This window comes from Gopherus flavomarginatus, chromosome 12, assembly GCF_025201925.1.
Source record: "Gopherus flavomarginatus isolate rGopFla2 chromosome 12, rGopFla2.mat.asm, whole genome shotgun sequence".
Classification (NCBI taxonomy): domain Eukaryota; kingdom Metazoa; phylum Chordata; order Testudines; family Testudinidae; genus Gopherus; species Gopherus flavomarginatus.
Genome location: NC_066628.1, coordinates 42996178 through 43002177, shown reverse-complemented (window position 1 = coordinate 43002177; position 6000 = coordinate 42996178).

Genomic DNA, 6000 nt, shown 5'->3' with positions numbered 1-6000 from the left:
CATCACAACACTTCACTAGGAGTGAGAAGGCAAATAGCAGGGCACTGAGGCTGAGATTTTCAGAGCTGCTGTGACAGTTTGGGGAAACCTGTCTATGTACAACTTATAAATTCCAGATTGATTTAATCAACTGTCTTTGTTCCTTATGTCTTACCATTTTCTTTACTGTGTTTAAATGCCATATACTCCTTGCATGAAGGAGGCAGGAGAGTGGTGACAAAGGCCCTTTATTTTTTGTTTTTATTTTGTTTATAATTTCCTGGGTATTTATCAGCCTTTATTACAAATAGTTAAAAAAGAGGTGAAAAGTCAATGCACAAAATTAACTTCACAGTTTTCTGGGTAAATATCAGAGTTAATATTAGGGGATGGGAGGGCTATCAGCACCTGAATAGGTCTTGCTCAGGCAGAGGGAAAAAAGAACTGCATCCTAGCTAAAACCAGTTTTATCCAACTTCTCTGTAGAAGGCTAGGGTTTGAAGGAATAGACTATTCCCAGGAGAGGGAGCCAAGCCATCAGGTGTTGGTACAGCCCTTTAGAAACAGAGATTGGGTGTTGGACTGATGAAGCTTGGGGCAGGAGAGTGGGACAAGCTTTTGGAGGAAGAGGGACTTTCTGGCTGTGGAACCAGACAAGGCTGAAGGAAGCTGGCTGCAGGAGAGAGAGGAGAAGCCATGAGCTGCAGGAGGGGGGACTGTGGACACCCTAAAGGACTTTGATGAAGTCCCAAAGAATGTTCAAGACTGGTGAGGAAACTGCAGCAGGTAATGGCTTATAGGTGTGTTGCTGATTTTACCTAGAACTGTATGGCTCTTGTGCTGTCTAGCTTGATTGTGATGGACACAGGCTTTGCAAGAGGCTTCTGTTTGCTTCAATTATTACATGTCCCTACAGAGGTAAACTGTAAACCAGAGTGTCTGCAAGGTTGGAGCTTTGGGAAAGGTGTTTAAGCAACTGAGACATCTGGATGAGCCTGCATCAGTCTTGGGATCTGGGCAGTTCGACTGCAGGGGATCAACTCTCAGAGGTGGGAGACAGAAAGAGAATCTGCACCCCACAAGCATGCCTAGAAACTATGAGCCTGGACTCTGCTCAGACTCCAGAACGGTTAAAAGTGCATGGTTCAGCATGTGGGACTCAAACGCAGCGATCTGGTGAGTGTCAAGCAGAGGGAGCTTGACTAGGGCTCTGATAGCTGCTTAAAAGATTTGGATACCCCATCCCCATTAGAAATTATAAGGAATTGGACATCCAGAATCTGTATGCAGCTTTGAAAATCCTGCCCTAAAATCTATTTTACACAAAGTTCCTTGAAGGCTTCACAGGTAACCAAGGGATGGTTTTGAATAACAAATGTCCCTTTAAAGTGTCTGCAGGATCTTAGTGCAAAACATCACTAATCTGAATTCTGCAAAAGTGCAGGATGCTTAACATGATAAAGGTTACTAATATAGCTAAGTGTCACTAGGAAAAGGGAGATAAGGTGATGATGATATTATTAAGAATAATTGTGGCTAGCAGCTTCCATTTGAGGACCTCAGTAATTTAGAAATATCAATGAAACAAGCCTTGCAACCCCACTGTGAGGCAGGGAGGTATTATTACCCCATTTTACAGACAGGTTAAGTAACTGGCCCAAGATCATAAAAGAAGTCTATTAAAGGCTTGTTTCAAAGGCCACTGAAATCAATGGAACAATTTCCACTGTTGATTTCAACAGGGTTTTAATCAGGCTACAGAAGAACCTGAAATAGATCCCACATCTTCTCTCTCTTGGGGCTGTACTTACTTTAATCACAAGAGGAACCTTCCGACTCAAGAGAGGGAGTAAGATATGGAGCAAGCCCCTCTATGGATACAACTTGCACTTCCAACACAGAATAAAATCACATGGGAGTGATAGCACCCTAAAATATTTCACATCATACTAGTACGGGGTAGGCAACCTATGGCACGGGTGCCAAAGGCGGCACACGAGCTGGTTTTCAGTGGCACTCACACTGCCTGGGTCCTGGCCGCTGGTCCGGGGGGCTCTGCATTTTAATTTAATTTTAAATGAAGCTTCTTAAACATTTTTAAAAACCTTATTTACTTGACATACACAACAGTTTAGTTATATATTATAGACTTATAGAAAGAGACCTTCTAAAAACGTTAAAATGTATTACTGGCACGCGAAACCTTAAATCAGGGTGAATAAATGAAGACTCGGCACACCACATCTGAAAGGTTGCCGACCCCTGTAATAGTATAACAGCCTTATTATATTATGGAACATTTTTACGGCAAATACACATTTTGTTTTGTAGTTCTGAAGTACAGGCTTGCTGAGAAACTCCTATCAGACCCCAGAGCACAATGCATTCGAATCTTCAGGCAAGATATTCAAAAAATAATTAAAATCCTGTCCTACTCTGAAAAGTAACTGTGAAGATGGCCCTGTGGGGAACGATGTGTATTGTCTCTGGCAGACACCACATCACATCTGCTTGCTTTACAAGTAGAAAAATGCTTTTCTAACTGCCAGCTCTGCAAACTTTCAGTGGGATTTTGAAATCACTCTGGCTTCTTTCTTCCCATGTGTCGTCACCACTAATAAAGATTCTGCAAGTGGATTGTAGTTAATTCTCTGGGTGATATCTGAGACAGAATAGAATCCAGCTCAGTCTCCGATAGCGGTACTGGCTGTGCAGTAATAACGGGAAAAAACTAGCAAAAACTTACTGTTAGATATAGGCTCAGTCAGTGGCAAAATTTGTATCCAAATTTTGAGCACACCAACGTTCTGAGGCATTTGGTTTTGTAGGGTGTTGGTTCAGTTCTATCTCTACTTATCTTTTGTCTGTGGAGTGAGAAGCGCTGAATAGAATGATCTAATCCAGGGGTAGGCAACCTATGGCACGGGTGCTGAAGGCAGCACATGAGCTGATTTTCAGTGGCACTCACACTGCCTGGGTCCTGGCCACTGGTCCGGAGGGCTCTGCATTTTAATTTAATGTTAAATGAAGCTTCTTAAATATTTTAAAAACCTTATTTACTTTACATACAACAATAGTTTAGTTATACATTATAGACTTATCGAAAGAGACCTTCTAAGAACGTTATAATGTATTACTGGCACGCGAAACCTTAAATTAGAGTGAATGAATGAAGACTTGGCACACCACTTCTGAAAGGCTGCCGACCCCTGATCTAATCTGTTGACCGTGAAGGTGCCATTTTTACTTACATTGTAAACTCTTTTTTGGCAGGGATTGTTTTGTGTTATGTATTTGTACAGTTCCTAGCGTAATGGGGCCCGGATCCATGACAGAGGCCCCCAGGAGCTAGTGTAATACAAGTAATATGCTCATTCAGTCACTTTTCTGATCCATAGCTGCTCTTTAAAGAGTTTTGTCACTGGCTCAGAGAAAAGGGAGGATTTTAATTATGGTTGTGTGGTGTTGATATTACAGAATTCTGTATTAGAAGTGGCTGCATTTCAAGGTATATCAAGTGATCTTTCAATATATTTTATTCAATGTTTAGATTTCTTCTAGCTTAAAAGCCCCTATATAAAGATAAGGTATTGTGTAGATACTACACTGTCTCTCACTCTACTAGTCATTGCCAGAAGTCCCCTCATCTCAGATGCGATACATCGTGGAACTGATCTTTTAGAGGAAGCAAATTAGGGTTTCTGCATCTGAAATATAATTTCTGGTGGGGCTGCCATCATTTCCTGTTAAGGGTTAATAGTTTGGGATGTGATATATCATTGAAAGCCACTGGGTGTTGGCAGCACTTGCTGGTTTCATTACAATGAGCTGCTTTTCCATCAACGTCATGTTTACTTATTTAGCAAATTTAAATCTGATGTCAGAAACTGTATGTAGAAACTGCACTACCCATGGCAGGTAACTTTATGATTTGCAATTCTGGTTGCCTTCCAACATATACATCCTTGGATATGACATCGTTAGGTATAACCTTGCAAAATATCCTCCTGGGATGAATTCACTTCGTGGGACTCATAATATCACTCAGTGAGGATCTTACTTTATAACAGTTAAACTTCTGCCCCAGGACATTGCCATTAATGACCTTAGAGAGTTGCTATGGTAACAGTAGGATGCAGGTTCCAGTTTGTTGTTGTTGTGTTTTAAACTGTTAGGGGTAAATCAGATGAAGAGAAGAGATAGTGAGAAAAAGGGATGTTGGCAACAGTCAATAGGGGTTTCATGTCCTATTCTGCTCCTGCTGTCCTCTAGGGCCAAAACATTCTTGAGAGGTAGTGGAGTTCTGCCGGGCTGGTTTGAAATGTTGGGGAAATTTCATCATGATTTTTTCCTATTTTTTTTTCCAATTAAATTTCCATTGAATTTGGAAAAATTTCAGTCAGCTCTTCACAAAACTGTGACACTTCTTCCAGGAGCTGTAATGTCCAGTGATGTTCCTTAAAAACATCCCAATTGACTTAGACTCCCGCCCCATTCTGCAAAGTCGTAGGCACAGGTTTAGCTGTACACATTATGAATGGTCGCAGGAACTTACACGGCACTACTCACAGTACGTAAAGTGAGGTGCATGCAGTAAGTCTTTGCAGGATAGCTAACCGGGATGATCTCAGTATGGGCAGTATTTCTTATACATTCCCTTAGCATGTGCCGTATTCCCTGTAGTAGTAACTGTAGGGAATACTGTACACACTATGGCAATGATACCAGTTTACCTAAGGTGAAATGGGAATGTTTTAAGGGTGACCACTGCGCGCTCTATTTGAAGAAACAACGTGCTTAAATACAGGTCACAATATAGAGTGCTATGTTGGGATCACAACAGCAAGGAATATTCTCCTGTCATTTGTACCTCTGTAGTCTTGTTGCTGCCATTTGGCTTGGATGACTGTTGGTAGCTCAACAGCTAGAAATACAAAGGCCCCAATTCTTATTCCCAGGAACATATTGCAAAAAGCTCGGTGCTAGTTCAAATCAAACCATTTCCAAAGTAAAATCACATGGTTACATTAGCCTGTCATTGACACCAGTGTGACACACATTGTCCGCATTCAGCTTAGCTAGGCTGTCTTGGTGTTCAGCAAAGGGAGAATTTGGCCTATGGTGTCTTCAAGTGCTGTTTGAGTATTTGTATTGATTGAACTGGCCCCTGACTTTGTTCATGACAATGTTTTCCCATGGTATTTAAAATTCTCCTAACTCCACCAAGTATCAGAGGAATAGCCGTGTTAGTCTGGATCTATAAAAGCAGCAAAGAATCCTGTGGCACCTTATAGACTAACAGACGTTTAGGAGCATGAGCTTTCGTGGGTGAATACCCACTGCGTCAGATGCATGTAGTGGAAATTTCCAGGGTCAGGTATATATATGCAGGCAAGCTAGAGATAATGAGGTTAGTTCAATCAGGGAGGATGAGGCCCTGTTCTAGCAGTTGAGGTGTGAAAACCAAGGGAGGAGAAACTGGTTTTGTAGTTAGCAAGCCATTCACAGTCTTTGTTTAATCCTGAGCTGATGGTGTCAACTACAAAACCAGTTTCTCCTCCCTTGGTTTTCACACCTCAACTGCTAGAACAGGGCTTCATCCTCCCTGATTGAACTAACCTCGTTATCTCTAGCTTGCCTGCATATATATATATATACCTGACTCTGGAAATTTCCACTACATGCATCTGACGCAGTGGGTATTCACCCACGAAAGCTCATGCTCCAAAACGTCTGTTAGTCTATAAGGTGCCACAGGATTCTTTGCTGCTTTAACTCCACCAAGTGGATGATCACTTCACTGCACTTTTACTAGTAGCCAGGAGACACTGCCAGACAAGCATGCAAAAGAGCAAGGAGGTTGGCACCAATCACAGTAGCCACTGGTCACCTGGGAAGCTGAGGTAATGACTGGATTGGATAAAATAAGCCTCCTTTGCCTCCCTCCACCTGAGTTTTCAAAACACTTAGGAACAAAACCTCCCCTTGTTTCTGGCATGCACTGGAACCAGATGTGCCACA